Raw genomic sequence first — 12,186 nt, forward strand, 5'->3', positions numbered from 1 at the left:
TTCGTCCAAAGTGTTCCAAAACAGATAATCTGAGTTAAACTGCCACCTTTTCAGCCAGTTTCTGAGGAAAATGAGTGTCTGTGACGAGAAACAATAGTGGAGATAGACTTCGTCCAAAGTGTTCTGAAACGCACTTTATGAGTGAAAATTACACCTTCTAAGCCATTTTCTTAGGAAAACGCAGGTCTCTGATTTGAGAAATTGGTGGAGACATACATGCTAAATAGTATTCAAAAATTGCAAATCTTAGGAAAGTGATATCTTTGCAACCAGCTTCTGAAGAAAACACAGATCTCTCAGGAAATATGCCTTTGATATATGCTTCCTTATAAGCATTGTATACGCAGTATCTGTAAAAAGTTTCTATTTGGAAACCAATTTCTGAGGAAATTCAATTTTCTGAAAACAAAAATGTGTGAAGAAACACTTCCTTGTAAGTTTTCGAAAATGAATTTTGTATGTAATGGTGATACTTCCAAAATTTTCATTTTGTTAAGTAATCTAAGTTCTCTTTACAAGTTAAGGCCACCTCTGTCTCTTCTCTGTCTGATGCTTTCAATGCTGAACCACTGGTCTTATTGCCGTAGTGCCACCAAATGTGGGTGCGTTCTGTGACGCCCTTTGTTTCCCAAAGGCAGACAGGCTGTCAAGCATGCTTGCTCTGAGCCAGAGCAGAAACACAGCAATAACCATGTGTGATGTCAGTGGCCTCATTGTTGGCCCTTGGTGATGGAGCTACGTATAAGCAGCATCAGGCTTTGCTGGTCTGGGCCTTCTCTGCTGGGCCTTCCAGAGAGTCCAGGGTACTTGGTTCTGACTGCCATTCCTCCAATGAAGCCTGAAATATTCTACTTTTAGCCCTGGAACTTAGACCTTATGGAGAGTGACCAAAACTTAACTCTTGGATGCCTGAGGGCAGATCCTAGGGACACACGTTCCACACCAAGAATGCGTTTTGGCACACAAGAATGGTTTCTGCAACCCACAGAAAATGGCCACAAAGCTAAGTTTTCCCAGTCAGCCATAGGAGGTTTAAACAAAATAAACGGATAGCCCCGACGAAGCGAGCATCTTCATACTGTGTGGTTCCTGTCTGAAAGATGCCTCCATGGACCCATGGGCACCGGCCATGGCTGTTTGAGTGGGCTGAGGACCTACTGTGCTAGAAAAGAGCTCGGTTTGAGATTGTGAGACAGTCAGAAAAATGAGGTGGCTGCTGTGGGGCTTCTCGGCCGCCATTGGGATACCACAGCTCTACACCCTAGTTGAGTGGCTGGTCACTCACCAGAGCCCAACTGAACAAGATGCCTTTCACATCAACCCAGAGCAGAAAGCTGGGTGACCCAGGAATGGTTTGCATCACAAGGTGTGGCTGGGAACGCCCAGGGAGGAGACCAAGGACGGTTGTAGGGCAAGGGACCCAAGAAGCTGATCAGGAGCCTCCTTGATCAGCTCGGAACCCCGCTGGAGCCCCACTGCTGGATGGCACAGGCAATCTGAGGCAGTATTAGGGCCCACATCCCCATACTAGGGACAGTTTCCAGCTTACCCTCCTTTTCCATTAGACATCCCTTACCACCCACTCCCGAGGTCCTGGTGATTCTATCAGTAAAAGGCTGCAGGGTCCCTACTGGTAGTGTAAGATCATGGGGTGTAGCTAACTCTGCAGAACCTCAAGTGTACCTATCTGGCCTGGCTAATGCTGTGCGTGGGTGAGCACACGCCCCAATAAGGCCAGCAAACAAGCCAGCAGAGCACAGTGCACTCTGTCCTGCAAATAGCTGCAGCCCACTACTTTGTATCAAGCAGAAGCTACATGAAGCCCCTAGGTCAGGCACATTTCCTGTTTTACCCTGCACCTAGGGACCCCATGGGTAGACCTAATAAACAGACTTCAGACTTCAGACCCCAGGCTCCTGCTTCAGTTTCTTTTGTGTCTTCGGAGTCTCCTACATTCCGCGGTGAGTAAACCTAGCAGTCAGAGCACCCCTCAGTGGGTTTCCAACAGTGGGGGGTGCACTGGCTCCAGGATGCAGTGCGGGTGTGCTCCTTGCTGGCCACCCAAGAGAGCCAAGTCCCAGTGATCCTAAGGAGCCCTGCTATGGTCAGTCTCTGTCCCAAGAGGCTCCTGCTGCTTTAAGGAGACAGCTTACCTGAGCCCACCTGACCCTTGGACAGAGCTCACCTAAGCTCAACTGCTGCATTCACCCGACTCTGCACAGGACGTCCTTTGCCTTCAGCGCTGTAGTCTGCAGCTACTGCTATCACTGCACGGGGGTGGGCAGCCTGTGCCAGTGTCTGGAGTGGGCAGTGCTCGCTTGCCCTTGTTCTGAATCACTCTCCGGCTCCACCTGGATCAAGCTCCATGTCCAGAGCACCTGGATGCTCATGGAATGTCTTGGTCTCCAGCAGTTGTGGCTCATCCCACTCTCCCACTGGAGAAACTGTGGGGTCCAGTGAAGAGCTTGCTACAAAGTGGGGGTGAGACTTGAGGGAACAGCAAAGGCTAACTGTGCCCCTTGGGGAGCTGCAAGGTAGTGGGGAGGTTTTTGGGAACAGAGGTTGAGTGTGACCCATTGGGGGTCTGCAAATGTGATAGGAGATTTGTGGGAAGACCGAACATGTGCCATCGGGGTGCTGCTCTTTTGTTCCCTTGTGTGGAAGTCTCTCCCCACCTGACAGCTACTGTTTTGAGGGTAAATGGGGGGCTCCAAGCATACCAGAAGCCATCCACTGACATTACCATGCCTTCCAGCTCAGTTGAGGTGTCCCCGCCTGATTTCTGACACTCCCTGGGGAAAACGAAGCCCTGCCAGTTAGTGTTTGGTCTCAAGTCCTGGGGACCCTGAGTCACCCAGACTTCAGCCCCTGACGATCTAGGGAGCACCATCACCCTCCACACTGTTCCCCATAAGCATGAGGCTGAGTCAGCCTCATGGCTGGTCTGTGTCTGGGATTTTATGTCTCAGGCGTGACCGCTGACTCCCACTGGCCTCTTCCCTTGCTGCACCCTGCTCCCTCCTTTGAAAGGCATCAAGGCCAGAGTGGACACTGCTGCCCTCGAAGAGTCTTCAGGTGCCTCCTGGCCCAGCCAGCTCCTCCCAAGCTCCACCTGGGCACCCACGGGGGTGTTGCTCACTGGCGGAAACCCCAGCAGAAGGCTGGAGCTCCCCGTGAAAACCCAGCCATCCTGCCACATGGGACCCGAGGGCTCCAAGCTCTGTGGGGGGACTGGGCTTCTGTCTGTCTGCCCAGAGCCCCGCAAGTGTCCACCTGGCACCTCAGGTCAGAAACCAGGGCAAGGTGAGGCGGCCAGGATGGTTCCCCAAAGCGCCCAGGAGCAGCGAAGGGAAGAGAAATCCAAGGGCTCGTTATCCCAGAGAACCTGACCAGGCTGCCAGCCTCCCCGACAGGCTCGCACCAGGACGTGCAGCCTCGGAGACAGGCTCCATTGCAAGATAGAACGAGTTCAGTTTCTCTGAAATTTTTTGTGTTACGAACAGCTGTTCATATCTATTTGCTGAGTCCCCAAATTCCCCTTGCCGGTACCCCCAGAGAAATCTTCTCCGTAAATTCAATAAGAGTGATATTATCGAGAGCTCGCCGACCCTCATTTTATTACAGCCGCCCCCGCCCCCTCTGACTGGGGATTCGTTCCCAGTCCCAGGGGCCTGAAACTGCAGATGGTCCCGGCCCGCGCGGGCCATGCTGCTCGGCGCACCTGTGATAAGTTTAATTTATAAATGAGGCTCAGCGAGAGCCGAGCGGATGAGCACCGAGAAAATAGAGCAATTACAGTGCCGTGCTGCGCTGATGCCCAATGTTCTTGCGCTGTGCTTCAGACCTGAGTGGCCGAGATGCATGAAACTTATCTGACCAGGCTGCAGACAGTCTGACCAGGCTGCAGACAGTTGTGGGGGGCCAACCTCCCCACTCCGTGTGACTGGAGTCGGAAGGGGAAGGTCCGCCCTGATGGAGCTGCGCGGACTGTGGTGATGTGGGGACACTTAGATCTGTGGACCCCAGCCCCCCTGGGGTGGGGGGGCTGAGAGGAGAGAGGAGGGAGGGAAGGGCAGAGGAGGAGAGGAGGGGAAGAGGGGGGAGGGTAAGGGAGGAGGGAGAGAGGTAGAAAGGGAAGGAAAGAGGAGGGGGAGGGGAGGAGGGAAGGAAGAGAAAGGAGAGGAGGGGGGAGAGAGGAGTATAGAGGAGGGAGGGGGAGAGGAGGGAGGGGGAAAGGAGGGGGGTGAGGGAGGGGGAGAAGGAGGGAGGACCGGGCAAATGGGAGGGAGAAGGTGATGAGGAGGATGGATGGGGAGGAGGAAGGGGCTGAGGACTGGGAGGGAGGAGGAAGGAGGGGTGGAGGAAGGGAGGGGTACCATCCTTCAGTATGAGGGAATTCTTTGACTGAGGCCCAGCTGGTGGACCTCTGTGTCTACCCAGTGGGCTCCTGGGTGGAGGGGGAGGCTGGGGCTGTCCATGGGCCTGTCCATGGGTATCACTGAAGCTCCTGCCAGCTTTGGCTGAGCCAGGCGATGCCAGGGGCCCAGGGTGGGCTAACTCCCAGGGAATGGGGTGGGAGGGCTGTCCCTCCCACTGGGCCCTGCTGAAGCTTTGGGAACAGATGAGAGAAAGGCAGAGATGGGCCCCCCCTCTGTTCTCTGGGCTCATTGGCCTGGGCCTTGCTGGACAGATGCCGCCTCATGGCCCTCAGGGGCCAGGCAGAGAGCCAGTGGGGAGCCATGCCGGGACGCCTCTCTGTTTCTGACTGGTGACTGCTGCTGCAGTGAGGAAGTATACGAGACTCCAGCCAGATGTGCTCAGCCCATGACCACGCCCCCACCTCATGCCTTCACATTTCTTAGAAAATGGGGTGAAAGCTAAGACATGCAGAAGGAAACCGGTGGCTGGCAAGTGGTTTGGGAGCCCACAGAGCTGGGTTCAGTGTGCTTTTGGCTCCCTGGAGCCTCCCGCCCCTCACACAAGCATGCTAGACACAATGGGATAGTGCGTCTATCCCTGAGAAGGCCCCAGAAGTCACTGGCCAGTCCCGCTGACAGTCACAGGTGGGAGGCAGGGCTCGGTCTGCGCCCAGAAGCAGTGGTGCAGCTGGACCATGCTGGGCCCTCTGGACACCAGAAGGGGTCATGCCACCTTCCTGAGACGGCAGGGGGATCCGAGGCCTCAGGGGGGCCAGTCCCCTCTTGAGCAATGAAGAGGGGTGGGGTCCACCTGGGGCTCTATGGGGGGGGCTACCTAGGGCTTTATACAGGAGGGTTGCCTGGGGCTGTATACAGGGGGGTCTGCTTGGGACTCTACAGGGGGGCTGCCTGGTCCTGTATACAGGGGGGCCCACCTGGGGCTGTATGAGGGGTCTGCCTGCGGTTGTATACAGGGGCAGCCCAACTGGGGCTGAATACAGGAAGGGCACCTAGGGCTGTATACAGAAGGGTCTGCCTGGGGCTGTATATGGGGGGGGGGACACCTGGGGCTGTGCTTAGGGCTGGTGTATACAGGGGGCTGCCTGGAATTATGCAGAGGGTGGGCATCTAGAGCTGTGCAGGGTGTCCATGCTGAGAGCTGTGTGAAGCAGGGTTCCCCTGGGGGTACCATTCCTTGCCTATGCTCTTTGGGGCACAACCTTGACTTTCCTGTGGTGGGTCTCGCCTGCACTGGGATGGGGGCAGAGACACCTCACAAAGCCCACAGAGAGCCACTTCCCTTTGCTGTAATTCATACAAAGGATTAAGAATGAAACAGAAAGAAATGCTCCATTGTTTTTGCTAATTGACACAAACAGGGGTGCAAGTCCATAAAGGATGATCTGTCCCAGCCCCAAAGCAGGGTGTTCTCTGGCCACATCCCCAGCTCCCCCTTCTCCAGGTCCCCTTGCTTCCCTGGAGGCTCTGAATTTGGAAATTCAAGTACTTCAGGGCCTGAATGATGTAGGAATTACCCTGAATACCAGATTAGCTAGATTATCTAAAAATAGCTGACGGGTGTCACGTGGGCAGTAACTAATGACCTGTAAATGCAGGTTCTTCCTCCTCCTTTGGGGAGCAGTTAATGGCTCCCTAATGGCTTCCAGGGGACTGACGGGCCAGAGAAACTGGGAACAGGAGATGCTGTGATTAGCCGTTAGGCCCCCATATAAACAACACACAGACCAGCCAGCTTTCTAAACAAGTAGATGCACAAATGCCCCTAACACTTTCCCACAGCCCCCACCAGCCGCCACCTGCCCCCACCTGCTCCCACCAGCCCACACCTGCCCCCCACCTGCTCGCACCAGCCACCCCCCCCCAGTCAGCTGGACAGTCAGAGGCCAGCGGGACACACTCCACTCCCTGTGGGCCCAGCCAGGCAACCTCAGCATGGGATGGGGGGTGGCCAAGGGAACCAGGTGGGAGGACAGGACATGGCTGAGAGGATGGGTGCAGAGAGGACAGCACGGAAAGCATCTCCATTCGCCCAGCCTGAGTTCTTTCCCTCACAGTGCGTAGTGATGGTGGCTGGACTTGAGGGGAGCAGGAGAGGACGGCCCCTCTTCCTGATGCCTTTTCCCCTGCAGAAGAGGCCGAAGCACTCAGGGGGCCGAAGACACCGGCCTGGGTCTTTCTGCGGTTCTAGGGAGCCCAGACGCAGGGCCAGCCCTGCGAGAGGTGGCCACAGGCTCAACACTGGTGAGGGACAAGTTTGGCCGCTCCAGGGCCACCGTTGAAGGGCATCTGTGGACCCCACAGAAGGAAACACACCGTGTGTGTAAGCCCAGCCTGTGAGCTGCCAGCTCCTCCCTGATCACCTTGCAGGGTTCGGAGACACATCTGAGCCATCATCAGACACAGCTAGAAGCTGGGAACGCACACCCTGGGCAGCCGTGGGAAAGGGCGTTAGTGCCCAGTGGGAATCACAAGGGGGTAGGCACGGGAGCACGAGGTCTCCAAGCGAAAGCACCTGCTTTCCGGACTTCATCCTCGCGGCCAAGAGGGTCTGTCCACTGAGTCACAGAGAGCAGCTTCCAGATGTGGCCACTGTGATCATGTTCACATTTCACTAAAAAGATCTCAAACAAACAATTCCCCTCCCCCAACCCAACCCTGCCTCAGCCTCAGTGTCGGGCTCACGGCCAGCTCATCCACACGCTGCCTACACTCGGACGTCACCCCCAAACGCTCACACTTCCTCCTGCTACAGGTATCACACGGTGATTGCAGGTGTGAGTTGTTCTGACTCTTTTGCTGGGTTTCCCCAGTTTGAATCAGGGTTGATATGCTTCTGTGGAGACCAGGGCTCTTAGGGCTTGCAGCTCCCCATTTATGGTAGGAGGACATTCCCCTTAACCCTGGAGAAGCAGGGGATTGGCCAGGAGTCAGGATCCAGGCAGATGGGCGAGGCAGCACCTTCCTCCCCACTACGGGGTAAAACAGCCGCAACCCTAATGCCCCATCCACCCCTCCTGTCCATTTTCAGACCCTTGTGACTACCCTCCCCTGTCCACCCTAGAGCTTCTGTGCCTTTCCTTGGGCTTTTTTCCAAAAGACCCCAACAAACAAATCGGTGAAGTCATTCAAATCTTGCTCCTTGCAATTCAAATTCCGGCCCCCACCACGTCCATGTGCCCCAGTTCTTTCCTTCTGTCCCTGCAATTTCAACCATTCCTGTGCCACTCACAGCTCACCCCAAATCTGTCAGAGGTTGATGCTGCAGGTTTGAGTCAGGTCTGCAGTTCACATGCCACTCGCCTCCACAGGGGATCTGCCTGTTCTAGGGTGCAGGTGCCCCCAGGCAGCCGGCGTGTCAGCTGGTATGGCCATTACCAGCGTGTCCCCAAGGCTGCAGGACCTTTATTCTGAGTGTCTACTGGATCCCTGCGTTGCCCCATCAGTCAACCCCTCTGCCAGGAGGGCATGTCTCCTGGGGTCCCATGTGGTTCTGCCTGGGGGCAGATGCCTTGCGGCCATCCAGGTGTGCTCCCCGCCTCATCTCTGGGTGCAATCTGTGGACTCTCACTGCCTTCATGTGTCACTGGCACTGGGAGAGCTCATTATCCATTCCAAGTACAAGCTCTCCAGCAGATACATGTCTGTGCTCACACGCTCTTTCTGGTGTTCTTGGTGAGCAGAAATTCTTAATTCTGATGAAACCTGACTTGTCAAGTGTAACAGCTCATGCTTCTGTTGCCATGCCTTGGGGATCTCTATTTAACCCAGGGAAACAAAAATACCCTCCAATATTTCCTCTGGGGATGCCCCAAGGGTGCTATTTATACCTCAGGCTTCTGGTCAATCTTGAATTACTTTGTGTATGTGGAGCCATCTAGAGCCAGATGTGGGTTTATACCCCGCCCCGCCCTCCTCTCCGAGGACCCAGCATCTCCATCACCTGTCCCAGAACCTACCTCTGCTCAGTGCAGAGACAGCAACACCTGGATCCAGGGAACAAGAGAGACACGCTTGACCCCTACAGGGCAAGTCATGAGGGAGAAGTCACTCTGACTAGTACGACAAAGGGAGTCTCGTTTGGAGGTGCACTGATGTCAGTCCATGGCACAGATGAGAGAAAAAGTCTATGTGCCTCCCATCAGCCACAGCAGTTCCGGTGAGATCAATCTCGGTCTCTGCTAAAGGGCTCCCAAGTTTTAAGTCAAGAACAGGGTGTAATACATCACTGAGCTCCACAGCGCAAAGGATTTGGGCGAGAGCAAGAGCTGGCCAGCTTCCCATTCTGTGAGTCAGGAGCCCGTTATCAGAAATCTCATATTGGCAAAATCTTCATTTCACTAGAGGTCAATACTGAAGGAAGAGAACATTTTTTACTAAGGTCTGCGCTGCTGTCAGATGCCAGCACATTAAATTGCTTGAAAAATCCACATCCCGGCATGTGAGAATTTCTCAAAGCTAACTATTCATAAAAAGCTGACAGATCATTACTGTAACTGTCAGCAGACATGATTCTGGTGTGATCACATGAAATTCTATTCTCAGGGAGACCAGAAATCACAAGACTCCACTCAGAATTTTCACATCACTGGGACTCCAAACAAGGAACTGGTCAGAGGGAGCTAAATGGGCCACATGCCAGTGAGAAGTCACAGTTTCAAAATGAGAAACTCTGGAATAATTACCAAGTCAGAGAAACAGGTAGACACAAGCCATTAGCGGGGACTATTAATTATATTTGGCCAACGAGCTGAAGTATTGTGTTCCATGTGGAAAATTCATTTGGTAGTAGGGGAGATTCATAGGGAATCCTTGAAGGTATTAATCACAGGTCAATATAATTATATACAAAGTTTCTTTGATGCTCTGGGAATATGAAGCTTCTCCCAATTGAGTTATGCCGTATCTAGATGGATATTCTAATATTTGTTCTCTGACCCTCTCAGGGGAATTTAATTTAAGGGTGAGTCCAAAATACAGGCATGGAATTCCCCTAGCTGATAGCCGGTGAGTGGGAAAAAGACATTCAATTGAGCAAATTCTAGGCATGTTCTCAAATCAGCTTAAAATATTTGCAAAATAAAATTATCCCATTTGAAAAGACAAACTGATCATTTTCTTCCAAAATAGGTATTTATCATTCCCTCAGTAGTTGGTGCATCATCAGCTTGAATCGGGACCCCATTTATCAAGCTCCTATTTGGGAAAGGGAAAATAATTGCATTTTCACACCAGGTGTCTCATATTCGGGAAGGCAGACCTTGGTTATTTCCAGGATATCCAACATAAAGGCACTGTTTTCCAAGAAGGGTCCAGAGAAAGTGGATAGGTTGGTGAATCCACCAAGCTCCTTTCTTGCTTGTTTCTTGAATATGTCTCGCTCTGACTCCCTTACTGGTGTGCATAACTCCTGATCTTCTCATCTTCCCTTCTACAAAAGACCTGAGACCTCAGGCATCTTCTCTGTGGTCTTGTTACACAACACCCACGTGATGAAAGACAAGATTGTCACCTTTGTTTTTGTGCTGTGGTTCAGATTAGGAAGGACATCAGAAAAAGGAGGGACACACACAAATTGTGAACTGCAATCCCCCAAATGTGTGTTTGATGCTGTCAAGAAACTTAAAGCTGAGTCCTTGTGTTCAGTGCCTTTCAACAGAGACCCCTCATCAGCTTATAAGGGGCCATGGCAAATGTCTTATTTTAGGTGGTAGGGGATTTAACTAGTAGTCTGATCTCATTTAACCTGTTACTGCCATTACAGACTTGTTGATCTGATCAACTACTTCTCTCATGGTGTCACAGAAACCGAGTAAAGCATTCTGGAATGAAAATGTCTTCAAAATAAAAAGAACAGGAGGAAACCATGCACGTGTGTGACATAAAGTGAAGTTGCCTGGCAATAAGTCTCAACATTTTGGTTTTCACAATGGTCTCCTGGGTGGTCATTAAAAATGCAGGTCAAGGGCCCTCCCTGGTGGCGCAGCGGGTTAAAGCACAGCACTAAGAAGCTAAAGCCACTTCCGCATGAGTTCAATCCCCGCCTGCCCCGGAGGTGACCACATGGCGTGGCAGACCTCTCCTGACCCGCCCGCTGCTCCCCTCAGCAGTGTTCTTCATCAGTCAGCCTGTTCTGCTCCCCACTCTGTCTCTGGTGAATCCTCTCACCCTCCACATATCTGGCCTGTACCCCAGTTCTGTATGAATAAATAAATAAATCTTTAAAAAAAAAATGCAGGTCAAGAAGATGTGGTCAATATACCCATGGAATACTACTCACCCGTCAAAAAGGATAAACTCATGCCCTTTGCAGCAACATGGATGGAGCTGGAAGGGATTATGTTCTGTGAAACAAGCTAGAAGGAAAAAGAAAAATATCACACGCAGTCATTTCCTAATTTGGTGGCTGTGCCCATGGGGAGTAAGCTCTGAATTTCTGCCACCACCGTGTAATGCTCAAGGTGGGTTGCAAGCTCTGTGCACCACCAGCAGCACCCAAGGGTGCATAGATCCCAGTGGGGTCCAGACCTGCTGCAACCCCTGTGCGCCATAGTCCTCAGCCATGGTGGGGCCTCGTGTGTCCACAGGTATCGTCAAAGTGGAGGAAGAAGAGAGAAGCTCAAGTGGGGCAGTTGTATCAGTTCCAGGGCTCCGCAGTGGCCAGCATAAAGGTGGGAGGCACCGAAGCCACACAGCCCCCCTCCCAATGTGGGGAAGGTGCAGGGCAGGTGGAGTCTCCTCACCTCACCTGCTGGCCCAGCTGACCTTCCAAGACCTGCTGTGGCCTCCTGAGCTCCAGGAGCAGAAGGTGCTAAATCCGTGTGGTTTCAAGCAAGTCACTCACAGTTAAGGTTAATGGTAACCAGAGCAAACAAAGCAGCGCTGGGACTCCCAAAGATGCATTTGTTTGAAGCTGCAGAGAGAGATGCAAGAGGGCGAGGTAAAGAGAAGAAGGCAGTTTGGGGCAGCGTGGCTGGGAGTCCATGCACTTGCTTGAACATTTCCTCTAAGGTTTAAGAATAAAACGGGACAGAAATGCTGTGCTGTGCATAAGGTGGAGAAGCATTTGCAGGAAGTGGATTGGATGGGGTAAGGGGCAATGTGGATTGGGGATGGATGTTGCCAGACATGGGCAGCGTGGGAAAGGGTTTGAAAAAACGCTTCTCTGCTTTTCCACGTGTTTCAAATTATTTTTGCAAAACTGGAAAAAAAAAACAGACGATTTTATCTCAAGCTCTAGGGCAGGGAAATCATGGCGTCCTAACCGCCTGCCACGGCTGCCACAGCCGCTCTATCTGCGAGTGAGCGGCCTCGATCCAGAAACTCAAATTGGCAGGAGCACGACAGCTGTGTCCTTGCACAGACGCCCAGGCCACGAGACCCTCCTTGGGGTTTCCCCGCCCCTTTGGGGTTCTGCTCTGCACGGCACTACCTCCAGCACGTTGACAGCAGCCGTGCTGGAAGGTGCTGGCTGCGCTTAACACACAACCCTGGTTAAACACCACCTGCATGTGACCTTCTTAAAGCTGGGGGCCGCAGCCCACATCTCCCCAGCTGCCAGAAACCCCCCCTCCTTCTTTCCCTGGAAGCCTCCCGCAGCCGTAGGTTGTAGGGTCATAGGAAGGGACCCGGGTGGCATCCAGGTGGGCTCCAGCATCAGTGCCATATGCCCGCCCTGTGCGCACTCCTTGGAACACGCCAATGTGTGAAGAAGCTCCGTGCACCCAAACGGCGAGTGCGAATTCCTCGT

Source organism: Condylura cristata, unplaced genomic scaffold (assembly GCF_000260355.1).
Source record: "Condylura cristata isolate star-nosed mole 26May11 unplaced genomic scaffold, ConCri1.0 scaffold00072, whole genome shotgun sequence".
In the NCBI taxonomy this organism is placed as follows: domain Eukaryota; kingdom Metazoa; phylum Chordata; class Mammalia; order Eulipotyphla; family Talpidae; genus Condylura; species Condylura cristata.